This window comes from Ursus americanus, chromosome 6 (assembly GCF_024610735.1).
Source record: "Ursus americanus isolate L20-20 chromosome 6, mUrsAme1.1.p, whole genome shotgun sequence".
NCBI lineage: Eukaryota > Metazoa > Chordata > Mammalia > Carnivora > Ursidae > Ursus > Ursus americanus.
The window spans coordinates 1252686-1266307 of record NC_142132.1 but is presented as its reverse complement, the minus strand read 5'-3'; the positions used below and the strand labels follow the sequence as shown (position 1 = coordinate 1266307).

At 56.8% G+C, this 13622-nt stretch overlaps 1 protein-coding gene across 3 annotated transcripts in view; it reads right to left on the bottom strand.

Annotated features, from left to right (window-relative positions):
* The window catches only part of STK32C (serine/threonine kinase 32C), an 84806-nt gene that overhangs the window by 12686 nt on the left and 58498 nt on the right, over positions 1-13622 (bottom strand). The window lies entirely within an intron of this gene.

The following is a 13622-nucleotide window of genomic DNA, read 5'->3' as shown; positions in this document are numbered from 1 at the left end:
CCGGGCACGGAGCTAGAGTCGATACGTGCTGTTGGCGGCGCTTACACATTTGGGACGGAGAGACACAAAGAAGCACACCTAAGTGGCTGGGGCAGCCCAAGTGGCCAACGGGTGTCACTCAGAGCCAGGGTCGAAGGTCTCCAAAAGGACGCGGGGCCAATGCACAAAATCGTAGGTGGGGGGGTCAATGCCATGTCCCCCATTCAAGTCGTAGAGAGACCTCTCAAGAACAGATAACCAAAGCCACATGTGAGGGTCCCCACGTCTTCGGGCTTCAGGTCTCCCAGCCGCAGGAGCCAGGGGTGGGGTGGGGTGGGGTGGGGTGGGAAAGAACAGGAGGAGGTGGAAGATTCTGGAACTTGAGGTGGGTGGGAGACTGTCCCAGACACCTCACCCAAAGGCAGGTGGCCTGGACCTGACCAGAAGTGTCAGTGAGCATCACCGTCTCGGGCCAAACCCACGGGACCAGCCCTGCTGTGGAAACCCACGCTCCCTCCCCGGGAACGGTCCTAAGGAATGAAGGTGCTTTTCTCAGACGTTCATCATAGTTGAGCAAACTGCTCATAACCGACTTTCAAGCAACCTTAACTTCCAACAACCTTACGGACACAGGCAAGTGAGCTCCGTGAAAGACCACGCAGCCACCGAAACAATATTTATAAAGACTTTTAGCAGCATGTGACGATTTTTATAATGCCAAACAAAAACTATAAGGCTACGCTATTTAGTGCAAAATGTGGAGACGACACACCGGACATGGGCAGAGACTGAATGGAGCACGGGGCAAGCACCACCCCTGCCCCCCCGCCCCCCCGCTCTGGCTTCTGCACTGTTACCGTGAGGGTCTCTGGCGGGCGGGCTGCGGGGGACCGCAGGACGCCACAACTGAGCCGCGTTAGCCTGAGCGCTGAATGCGCCCACATCACCCAGTACAGGACCTTCGCGACTGCAGATGCAGTTTCCAAAGTAACGCCGTGCACACCACCCTGCCAGCCCCCCGGGAGGCAAAGCTGGCCGGGGTGACGCCCACAGGCACGGAGGGGGCACCCTGCCCAGCGGAGCTACATGGGCCTCTGAGCCTGACCGGCTCCCACCGCAAACCCGCCTGGCGGCCCATGCAGGCCTTCAAACCACCCCCACCAAGCTCTGCCTAGAACTGCCCCTGGCTGGGCTCATGGCCAGAAAGCTCGCAGCCCGGGGTACGGGGCCGGCCTCAGACCTGCGTCGCTTCGTGCTTCCAAAGACCCCCACCTGGTCTCGGTGGCACAAGTGAAGGCCTGTCCCTGCTGCTCTGCCCGGACTGCGGGGGGGGGGGGGGGCAGACGCGCAGGACCCCCGTCCCTGAGGGTGGCAGAGTGGGGCAGGGACGGGAGGCCACAACCAATGTCCTGCACCGGCCGTGCCGCCAAGGCCTTCCCACTCAGATAAAGCTTGGGAGCAGTTCCCATTTTCCCTGACTGTCCCCCAAAGTGAACAGGGGGAGAGGGTGTCAGTTCTCTGAAAGGAGCTCGGTCATGAAAATGTGGTCCCCAAGGGGCGTGGGGATGGACAGAGCTCTCTTGGTGGGGACAAGGGCAGTGACCACTGTGCCCGGTGGCTCCTCTGCGGGAACACTGCACCTGCGGGGACCCCTGCCGACCAGGATGAGCAGGACGCCAGGCTGGGGCTGAGAAGGGCACCAGGGTGCCCGAGCGAGAGGACTGCTCGCACCCCACAGCCCCCGGGGTCTGGTTCTGGCCACTGCAGCCACACACAGCAGACAAACCCTTGTCCGAGAGCCCGTCAGGTGCCTACAGGCAGTCCGACGTCCCCCACGGCTCTGTCGCGCTCACGTGTCCACCAACCACGGCTGTGTCTCTACCATGCTCAGCTGAACAATGGCCCCAAGAACACCCACATCCCAGTCCCCGCACCCTGTGATGTGCAATCTTCCCGGGAGATCATCCCAGACCGCCCGGGCAGGGTCCCCACGAGCGGGAGGCAGTGGGAGATGACAGCCCCAAGAAGACATCTGGGCTCCGCGGCCGCGACCGAACACCACAGACCCCGTGATTTAAGTAACAGTTATTTCTCCCAGGATGGAGTCTGGCAGTCCAAGATCAAGGTGCCGGCAGAATCCGTCCTTGGTGAGGACCCCATGGCTTGCAGATGGCGTCTGCTCGTGGTGTCCTCACGCGGCCTGTTCTCAGGGCACGCACGTAGAGAGCTCTGGTCTCCTTCCCCTCCTCTCCTCTTCCTCTCCACGCGTGGACACTAATCCCATTACCCGCCCTCAGGACTTCAGCTAACCCTAAGCCCCTCCCAAAGACCCCACCCCCAAATACCTTCACACTGGGGTGCAGGCTTCAACATGGGAATTCGGAATTCGGGGACACAGTTCAGTCCATGGCAAGAGCAAATGTGATGACCAGAGGAAGGGGCCACGGTATGTGGTCATTTGTCACAGTGGCCCCAGGAAGCCAACGTGGCTGGCTGCCCGTTATCCTGGGAGTCGTGAGGGATGGAGAAGGGTGGCCGGTGTCACCGGACAGCGTGGTCCACCTCTGCTCGCTTTCCCAGCTGTTGGGCCCTGCTGGACGGAGACTGGGCGGAGGGAGGCTGCACACGAGGCCTTTAAAGCCCCTCCCACGTATGAGGCCACCAGTGTGTGAACCATGTGCTTTCCAGAATCTTTCCTCTCATTTCAGCGAAAAAGCCCAAAAGTCATCTGCAGGAGGGACAGCCCAAGCGCTCTCCCAACAGGTCGCGGGCCACCGGGCTTCAAGGGCTGTGCTGCGTCTCCGTCTCTGCGAGCCCGACCTCCGATCTGGGGCAGTCACCCAGAGATGTAGACTGACGAAAAGGAGCAGCGCAGACCCGTCTCCCGGCAACTACATGACCGTGTTTCATCAGCTGCGATCACAGCCATTAAAGCCCGATCACCTGCTTGTCACCTGGGCTCTCGAGACTCTTCCTCGGGATTTCTGAGCCTGTGTGGAGATGGGGATACTGGCAGGCTCTCCCTGCCAGCTGCACACTCAGAGCGGCAGGCGGACTGCCCCCCAGCGGCTCCTGGCCGAGGTGGCAGGAGGAGAAGCCAGAGCTTCAGCAACGCCTCCACCTCCTCCCAGCGAGGCACATTCGGTGGCTCCCAGCCAGGACCGGAGCCCTGGGAGCTCGGAAGGCCCGTGCCTGCCCCCAGCCTGGTGGCCTTGGCTCCCCGGGGTCCTGTGCCCCCTCGACCTTGTGCTCCCGCTGACCCTGTGCCCTCTGACCCTGTGCTTCCCCCAACCCTGTGCTTCCCCCGACCCTGTGCCGCCCTGACCCTGTACTCCCCTGACCCTGTGCCCCCCGACCCTGTGTTCCCCCTGACCCTGTGCTCCCCCGACCCTGTGCCTCCTGACCCTGTGCTCGCCCCTGACCCTGTGCTCCCCCTGACCTTAAGCCTCCCTGACCCTGTGCCCCTCTGACCCTGGCGCTGCAGGTGGCACAGGCTGGGCGCACGGCGGGGCTCCCTCCCCAGTGCCGGTGACCGAGCTGCCTCAGCTCCAGACCCTCCCTTATGGGCTCCACCATAAAAAAGTGGTTAAGGAGAACAAAGAGGAAAGAAAAACTTAAAAATTGCCCCAAATCCCTGAAAACAGGAAAATACATCCCAAAACTCCTTGAAGAAAATGTACGTTCTTTCTCGGTGCCTTTGCAGGACCTGAGAGCCTGCTGGTTGAAACGCAAACTTCTGGGGAAATAACTCGACTTCAATCTGAAGAAAAGAAGGGAGCGATTTGGAACTAAACAGACAAAGGAAACACCCTGAAAAGTCTTTTCTGCAAGATTTGGTGAAACAGATGTTGGCGGGACGCAGGTGACCTCAACTTCCAGAAACGTGGGCCGGCTCCAACGGCTCTTCCCTGAGCTCCGGGTCTGAGTTCTCACACCCACCTCGGCCCGGGAGCCTTCCCCCCGGACGGCGTTGCCAACCCAGGGCGCTGCTCGGTGGAGAGAAAGAAGTGTTGTATAAAGATTTCTAGACCTCCCAGAAACAGAGACACGAAGCCACTGTGTCTTCAGCTCCCGGGTCGAGGATAATCTTGGGTAGATAAAAGCCAGTTTAAGCTGGCTGTTGAACCAAAACAGGTCTTCAGAGCTGTCAGCATGAAATGCAGTGTGGACGTACAGCTTTCTCCTCCTGGCTTTACTAGTCAGATAAGCTCATTTTTATCTCTGCTACAAAATGTACCGGCAAAAAAAATAAATAACTTAGGATGATAGGTAGCTATTTAATGTCTCATGAAATTTTCGGGAGCAATCCAAGCATATTTGTTAAAAAAAAAACCAAAACACCCAAATTAAATAGATGTAAGCAGAATAAAAGTAAACAAACCTAGAAATAGTTCCCCAAATCTCAGGTAACCTGAAACCTTGGAATTGCACTTAGGTTAAGTAATAGGTATTTGTTTAATATCTAGATCGTTTCCAGATAAGCGAAGGTACTGAAACAAGCATTACTACGTGTAAATTTAAGCTCGTGCATTTGGCTTCTTATGTTTAGATGGCGGATACTTGGGTTTGTCACTAGACATGCCTTTTGCCACATTAAAAAAAATGTGCTATGAAAAAAAACACGGGTCTCTAAAAATTCTGAAATGGTCTATTCATGAAAAAAGGTCACAAAAGGGTTTTTTACCTTTTGAGTAATCTGTCTAGAAAACAAAGATTCTGTGTCTTATCAAAATAATTTCCTGTGCTTCACATTTTTATCGGCTCTCAGATTACTTTGCAAAATGGAGTTTTCTCAATATTAAAAGAACAAAGTGGTTTTTTCCCCAAGTATATTACTTCCTGTATTTGCTTTTAAAATCCTTGTCACTTTGGTTAAATGGATAACTAAGTGTTGTGATCTCTGATCTTATTTAATCAAGTATTTTAAACTTCCTGACAATTCTTACAAACTTCCCCAAATCAAATTTAACATAGTCTTTTTGACTTCAAACTAACTTTGGGGTTTTCAGAGGTCCCTGGGGGGAAAGACTTGTTACTTCTCCTTATAAAAATACAGATGTTAAACTAATTGGCTTTATATGACACGTTCCATTCCAGGGGAAACTATTACATTAGAAGTGTGGCTGAATCCTCTTTATATTGTACTTGCACGCACACATGCTGCTAATATCCGTGTGTCAGAAATTATGTAAAATGACCCGAAGCTCGTCAGCGTCCTGAGTGTCTGCGGAATCAGTGGTAATTTCAATTATTGTCTTAAAGCGGCCCATACCACAGAAATAACTAAATACCCTTCTCAGCTGCATCATTTTGCAATAACCTCTCCTCGGATCTTTAACCATGACTGTTTTTAGTCTTTTCCCGCTCGGAGATGGTCACTGTCTTACAATCGAGCCCAAACCAGTGTGCTCCATGTTCAGAAAGTTCGTGGGGAGGGCTTCCGCGGGGACCCTGGAGGAGAGATTTCTGGTGACTCTGAAATCACGCCATGGAGCCAGACGAGACCTTCCAACACTCCAGCGGAGAAGCGGATGGCTTCGAGAAACCAGATTGAATCCCTGCACCGGATGAACTCACGAGGACCATCACCGCTACTAGGACCTTTGGTTTGAAGCACGGCTGGTTCTTTGATGTTTGGGTTTCCAGACTTAAGAAATCCCGTTCTCTCAGACACCCTGCTGAGCAAGAAGCCTGACGTGGGGCTCGATCCCAGGACCCTGAGATCATGACCTGAGCCGAAGGCAGACGCTTCACCAACTGAGCCACCCAGGCGCCCCATCTCCCCCCTCACCTTTACTCAAGACTTTCCACCTGACCAGGAAAAAAAAAAAAAAGAAATCCCATTTCTCTTTTCTCTCGAGCTATCTATAGCTCACGACCATCTGGTATACTGTACCTTTATAAACAGGACTGTGGCATTTATCTCTTCTCCCCCACCTGATCCCTCCAAAATTCAGCAACTGTTATTAAATACTCTGATTTTCACGCCGATATATTCTCCTTGTAGTGGGACATAATGAAAAGCATGGGTGATATCACCAAGACTTTGACTGGGAGGTCATATCTGAAAGCGGTACAGGGAACATTGGACCCAACAGAGGTAAGGGACAGACTGAGCAGATGGACCCCACGCTCATGCGGGGCCGGGACATGCCAGCCTGGCATGCACACGGGGCCCCTGGCCCTAGAGGCAAGTAAAGAAGGTCACCTCTTGACAGGCCAGGGACCGCGGGCTATCTTGGGAACCTGGGGAAGACAGGAATTCATCCAAATTTATAGGTCCTGAAAGCACAGTCTGACGACAAGTTCCTGACCTGGCTTCTCGGCCTCGAGAGGCAACGTCTGATCAGAGATCCCCTGTACAAGTTCCAGCAAAGCAGACTTACGTGGTCAGTCACTGTTCTCGCCACACTCACGTACACGTCAGGCCAAGTTTAATGAGACCTGACGTATTTGCAAACAAGTTAGTCTGACTTCAATCATATTTAGTAAAGATGGGGGACATTTCCGTAAAAGCGATGGCGCACCCCTGTGGGGCGTCCACCGGGCCAGGCCTCCTCTCCGTAGAAGCGCCGGCGTTTTGTGCTTTCTGTCGGTAACTGACGTTTCCAAACTTTCCCACCTTTCGGACTTGGAAAAGCTAGATGGGAAAACTGCCCTTTTCCCAAAGCCCCACACACGGCAGCCGGACAACTTGATAGAAGCTTTGGAGAGAGCCCCCCCCGAGACCACGCGTGCACGGGAAGCTCCCCAGAGCACCCCAGGCCGTCACCAGGGACGCGCAGGCTGCAAGCTGCCCCTGCCGCTCCTCGCCACCAAACAGAGGAGCCAACCACCTGACCTCTTGTCCACTGATGACCTCGCTCCAGACTCAGAATCTGGCCTTAGGGTGGTGGTGGGGGTCCATCTTCAGGGCGGCCTCTTGAAAGGACACCCGTTTCACTAAACTGACCTCTTCTCAGGACTAAGACACGGGTTCAGTGAGAGAATGAGCAACCTGCGGGGCCGCGTCTGAACGGTGATGCTCTGGGGGGGAGTTTCAAAGGGGAGGGTGGAGAGGGGTAGGGCTGCAGCTAAAATACGCCACTTGAGCTCCCAGAGTATGAGCTAAGACATTTAAAACACCAGCAGGTGCAAGAGGCCTGACCCTCCCCTCTTCCCTCCTGAAAGGAAATAAGCCCCCCGTGGAGGATGGCGGAAGATGTCTTCCCTGCACCAGGAGAACCGTCTTCTCCTCGAGGATGGGAAGTCGAAGCCGAGAGAATTCTGGACACACATCGTTCATGTAACTCTCACTTCTGGTCCCCCTGAGTCCAGTTACTCCTCCGCACTGGCCTCATCGTCTCAACTCCGCATGGGATCATGTGGGTCTGGCCACAACTCTGGGTCTTCATTTCCTTACGAAGGCTCCCAGGTCACATAAAAAACACACTAAATAAACGGGTGTGCCGTTCTCCTCTTTATGTGTCTTATGCATACTTACTTCTCTGGTCCAGTGGAAAATCTGCCTCCCCCGAGCCTCAGAAGGGCCCAGCCCAACGACACCTTGACTTTGGACTCATGGCCTCCAGAGCTGTGGGAGAACACGCCTCTGCTGTTGGAGACCCCCAGTGGCAGGGCTGCGTTACCGTGGCATCAGGACACAAACACACTCCCCAGGCCTTCCGAGGGTGCCCATCTGTGAAAATACCCTGCTTCCTTCTGGTGTCCATGGCCCTGCCTGCCCTGCACCAGCCTCTGCCCTGTCCTCTAACCTGAGCCCCGCCCTGACCGCTAACCCGAGCCCCCGCCCTGACCTCTAACCCGAGCCCCCGCCCTGACCGCTAACCCGAGCCCCCACCCTGACCTCTAACCCGAGCCCCCGCTCTGGCCTCTGGGGCCCCCGCCCAAGAGCATGTTGATGTGTCGGACTCCAAGGGGGAAGGCTGGCACCCTCTCGCACAGTGGCCCAGTGTGCCCCACAAGGCCACGGGCCTCCCAAAAGTGCTGTGGTCAGGCTGGCCTGGGTTAGAAGATGAGGGGAGCCAGGGGGCTGGGTTCTCAGAGGAGGGGGCTACATGGGGGCACATGACAAGTGGCCGGGTTGGCAGGTAAAGAGGTCGGAGCAGGGGCTCGGGTTAAAGGTCAGAGCGGGGCTCAGGTTAGAGGTCAGAGTGGGATCGACAGTGCTGGGCTTGGGCGCCGTCCCCCTCCATCCCCACTCAGGCGGCATTTACAGAACGGGAGTGGAAGTGCATTGGCCTCTTAGGACTGGGCCCCCGAGGCTGGGAGCAGTTTGCCCCATTCAACCATCTCCTCCTGGGACGTGGCAGGGGCTTCGGTGCGCAGCGCCCAGGGGCAGCCCAGAAGCGGTGGTGGGTGACGGCAGGGTAATTGCCATTTTAATTCAATGCTGTTGGTGTGTTTTGCAGATTTAGTGATTCACCCCAAGCTCTTTCCCTTTCCAAGTAATTTTTGTCCCCCAGAAAGCAAATGCCTGACGACAGGTACTTAAAGCCTCAAACGTTATGAGGAAACTGCCTCCTAATCCCACCTGGGGAGTTTCTGGAGCTCACGGGTCAGGGGGTGAGGACGGAGGAAAGAGAGCAGGGCGCCGGCCTCCACAGCCCCACCTTCGGGGGGGGCACCTGGCTTCCCTGACACGGGGCCGCAAGTCCAGACCCCACAGCGGGGCTGCCCCTCGCCCGGGGAGAGCTGGGGTTTGTGTCTCCCAGGACGGGCGGGCAGCCCATGCGGCGGGGGAGCTTGGGAGGTGGAGGTGGCTGACCTCTGTGTTCCGGGCTGCCCGGCTGCGTGGTTTGACCTCCCTCACCCCCACCTCCAGTCCTGCATACGGTTTGTTGACCTGCCCGCTTCTACCCCCCTCTTCCAGCAACCCCACGGACCCGGATTTTTTCTGCCTCGTTCCCAGATGTTTTACCAGCAGGACTGGCATATAATAATGAGTATTTTACTAACTATTTGAAGCAGAAGGTGCCATCCAGGGGAGCTTCCTTTCCAGGTGGAAGGAACAGATCTGGCCATGTTCCTGCCCCAGGGCCCCCCATAGGATGCTCGGCGGGCCATGCACCCTGCACACCCTGGCGGGGGTTCCTATTCATTTTCTCATCTCATCCCCACGGCATCCCAGGTGCAGGTCCCCTCTAACAGACGAGGATGGGTGAGAGTGCGGCGGGTGCCCACGAAGCCCCCATCCCAGCCAGCAAACACAGCGCCTGGAGTCAGGCCAGAACCATACAGAAAGATTTAAAAACCACGTCTGCTTACAGATGACCTGGTTTTGCATCTGGATTTGGCAGAATCCAAGTAAGTTCAGGCGGCAGAGGGAGGCTGTTGTTCCCTCCTGAAAGACTGGCGCGTGGGCTGAGCAGGCGGAAGGCGGCCCGGCCCGGGGACCAGAGCCGCCATCTCCCCAGGCCGTGGCTCCTTCCCAGCGGCTTTACCAGCACAATGGAAACACCGCCAGGGAAGCTTCGCCAGGCTTTCCGTTCTTCGTTTGATCTGTTTGCGTTTGTTTTTTTCCTGGAGCTGACAAGTTGGTCATACAATTCATTTCGGGAGACAATCAAGCAAAAATAGGCAGAAAAAAACCTTCCAAAGGAGAGCAAGGCTGTGCCTTTGCCCACCAGACCCTAGAGCTTCCTCAGTAAGTGGTCCTGGAGCAGGACAGACGGGGGGCCAAGGAAATGGAGAAAGAGTCCAGAAACAGCCCCACCGCGTAAGGATGTACAGAATATCGTAACGGCGACCTCTCAAATTTGTGGGAAAATGGACTTCTTAATAAGTGATATTGGAATCACTGAATAGCTATAAAAAAGATACAGTCTCATCCATTCATGACACCGCAAAGCCGGGTAGACCCCAGATGCAAGAGTGTTAACGTGACAGCTGAAACGTAGACGTGATCCGTGGAAGCGCGCCCGAAGAGCTCTGTGACCTGAAACAGGACAACATTCCTGTGATGCGAACCCCTGGCGACAACGGGAAGATTGGTAAACAAGATATAAAAATAAAACATATTTTACATGGAAAAAACACATAAACTTGAAAGACAGATGAGACCGTGGGAAAATAGTTGCAATTTGTATCAGAAACAAAACGTTAGTATCCCTGATATAGGATGAGCCTCTAAAAATAAAAGAGAACCTCAACCCAACAGGACAACAGGCAACGGATACGCAAATGGCCTCCTAACATCTGAAAAGATGCCCAACCTTGCTTATCATAAAAGGCAAAGTAACCACTCACCGAGATGCTGTGTCTCTCTCTCGTCAACCTGGCGAAAATCCAACCGTTGGCGACACACCGTGTAGCAGGCACTGTGGTGGAGAACGGAACAGTGGCCGCCCCGGGCGGGCCACGTCCAGCCACTCACCGTGCATTTACCTGCCAGCCCACGCTTCCACATCCAGGACCGAACCCACGGACACACTGGCAAAGCTCTGCAGAGCTCACGCACGTAAATACAGCCTGCCTGCAACTGCACAAGGCTGGGGACAGCCCCTCGCTCCCCCGGGTGTGCGGTCGGCTGAACAGCGGCCCCTGAACGTGCGGCTGAAAGAGATGACCATCGAGCTAGGAATGGGCGTGGGGCGGTGAATTTTTCTCCTCCTCCCCACTTGTATTTATGCTTGAAGTTTTCCAAAAACGATAAATGAAAGAAGATGTGAGGCCACACCCATGTGGCTGTGGGTCCTGAGCCGAGGCCTCAGCAGCAGCCCACACGTGGGCCTGGCCTGCGTCCCCAAGAGGCAGAGCCCGCAGGACGGGCTGGTCGGCGAGGGACGCGGGGCCCAGCTCAGCGCTGGTGCGTGGGGAGGCCTGGAACTTGGGGCTCACTGCCCTGAGAAACGGCACTGCCTTCGCCCACCCAAGGCGGCAACGCGACGGGAGTCCAGACACACTGACTGGAGAGGAACCCTCGGGGCCCCCAGGGGAAGCACCCTGGGCCGAGGGCACCCACACTGTCTCCCAAGCCTGAAGAACAGCCTCCAGCCACCGGCCACGTGCACCAAGCAGGCCTGGCGAGGCAAGCTTCCTTCTCACTCGGATACACACGGGGGGCTGCTGCTGCTGGGCCGTGGGCTCACCCTCGGCGTCCACCCACCTGGTGCGCCGGAGCCGCTCAGCCCGGAACCAGGTGCGCCTCTCTGGCTGAGGCCCCAGCAGCCCCAGCCAAGACAATGACCGCTCACGCGCTGACCAGGGACAAGAGTGAGGAAGTGGGTGGGAGCATCCAACTCCGCAGTCACTGGGGGGATGGCTATTTTAAGGCACGAAAGCAAAGCCTGGGTGACCCGGAGACCAACCCAGCAAGTTCGCACATTGCTTCGGCCCACTTCGGAGCGTGTGGGGAACGGTCTGTTAGATGCTGTTCCCGGGGGAGGCCGCCACGGCGGGTCTCTTTGGGCCTGCAAGTCTGAAGGAGACAGTGACAGCCAGGAGAGTGCCAGGCACCTGAAGGTCCCAGCCGGTTTTGGCCCTCCACCAAGTGAGCTCCCTGGGACAGGGAGAGGAAGGGGCTGTGCCCTCACCCCTGCCCTCCCTGCTGCCCCGCCCAGCCCCTTCTAGCTGGGCGCTGACCCCCCACTGCTGCATGTGCGGTGTCCCTCTGGTTCTCTGACCAGCGCCTTGTGCCCTCCCCCCACAACCTCTGCCTCCCTGGGGCTTGGTCTGTTTGGGCCTCAGCAGCCCTCACCCCTTGAGAGCCACCACGCAGCCCTCAGCCCATACCCCACCCTGCCCAGCAGGGCCCCTTCTGTGAGGTGGGAGGGACACAGGTCAGCTGGGCAGGGCCCTCATCTGACGGCTGGCCTTTGGCCAAACCCTTCCCACCAGGGTGCCCCAAGTAGGAGCTGCTTGTAAGATCACTTAGGAAATTTAAATCTGAACATGGGCTGTGTGGAGCCATGCCAAGAGGGAAGGGCAGCGGCACAGGGGGCCCTGGGTGCTGGGGCCATGAAGAGCTGTGAGCCGGCCCGGCTTCTGCTGACAGGGCTGACACCAAGCTCCTGACAGTGTGGGGAGCTCAGAGCCTGGAGCGTGAGTGCACCGGGGCCTCTCCAGCCCTGTCTGGAGACGCCGGGTCAGACCCAGCCAGAGCTCAGGGCCCTCGGGGCTCCTCCACGCGGGAGCAGGCGCCAGCCTGTCCCTCCTCTCAGGGCAGAGAGACACGTGTCCCTTCATCCCTTCATCCATGCTGGACACCAGGGCGCCTTCCAGCTGTTGACTCCTGGGAATCAGGCTGCTGTGAACATGGGGGTGCAAACATCCATTCGAGGCCCTGCTTTCAGTTCTTGGGGGCGCGCCCAGAGGTGGAATGGACAGACCATATGACACCTTGTGATATATTAAATGGCAGAGTTCTACTTCCTTTTAAACATCTCTTCTGTTCATTGGCCTATTCAAGAGTTCAACTGCTCTCATCAGTTTGGATACTTTTCTACTTTGCTTGGCTCTGTTTGGGGTTTTGCTGATTTGGGCACTTCGTGTATGTGTTTGGCGCACACGTGTGCATGGACGCCGGCTTTCCTGGGATGGGATGAGGCCAAGGGTCATTTGCACCATTTGTGTGGCTATGAGGGTGGAGCCTTGTGGGAAAACCAGGGCTTGGGTGGGTGCGGGGCCCACAGGCTGCCCTGCCCAAGGGGGCCCAGTGCCAGGCCGCCAGCTGTGGGATCCTGCCAACACTGCTGGACACGGTGAATTCTGGCGGCCGCCGCTAGCCTGCCTTCAGCATTGCTTCCTCCCAGGCTCCCCAAATCGACCAGTGCAGTCAGGCCACAACCAAGCATGTGACGGAAACAAGAGCACGTAGGCCCGGGTCCCTAAGATCCAGAGTCCAGATCTGGTGTCTGGACGCCTCAGGAGAAGGGGCTGCAAGCCTGGTCCAGGAGCTGGCAGGACACGACACCTCTGAGCCCTCGCCACAGCTGCGCCATCCCTGTCCCAGCAGCAGCGCTTCTGCCATTCGGAGGGTGAAACCCCAGAAGGGCTCCTTTGTTAACTGCAGATACTGCGGCACTGTGCTGGGCGCTGGGCGGTGGGTCCTTTACCTCCTCTGGGGTGTTGCCACGGCAATGGCTGGGCGTCCTCACCACCAGGAGAGAACCAAGGCCTTCAGCCCCAGCACGGCACTTCCCGCACCAGCTCCCACCTCGCCACTCTCTCCTCATCTCCAAGGTCCATCTGAGGATCTGGTGGTCACAGGGAGGGCTGTTGGGGTCTGGGGCCAAGGCACACTGTAGCCCGATTATCTTAGCTCTTTCCCAAAAAACTGGAGAGAAAGAAGACATGCTGGCCCAAATGCTTCCTCCCCTCCACAGATAACAGCTCAGCCAGCACTCCTATGAGAGCCGAACCTGGGGTAAGGGAAAAGGGTCCTCAGGCCTCACAGCTAGACAAGAGCCTCCATCCCTGCCGGATTTCACAGCAAGCACCCTAACTCAGAACCCCCAGCCTCCTGACAGGTCCGGGATGGGGAGGGGAGAGAAGGTGGCCAGGCCCACCTACCCATAAACGGACAGCACTAGGCACTCCCAGAAGCCCCCGTGTGAGCTCCAGCCCAGCCCTTGTGTAGGTGCAGAGAGAAGGAGGTGCCGTGGGGTCCAGGGCATGCAGGGCAGTGGGCAGGAGGAGGCCTG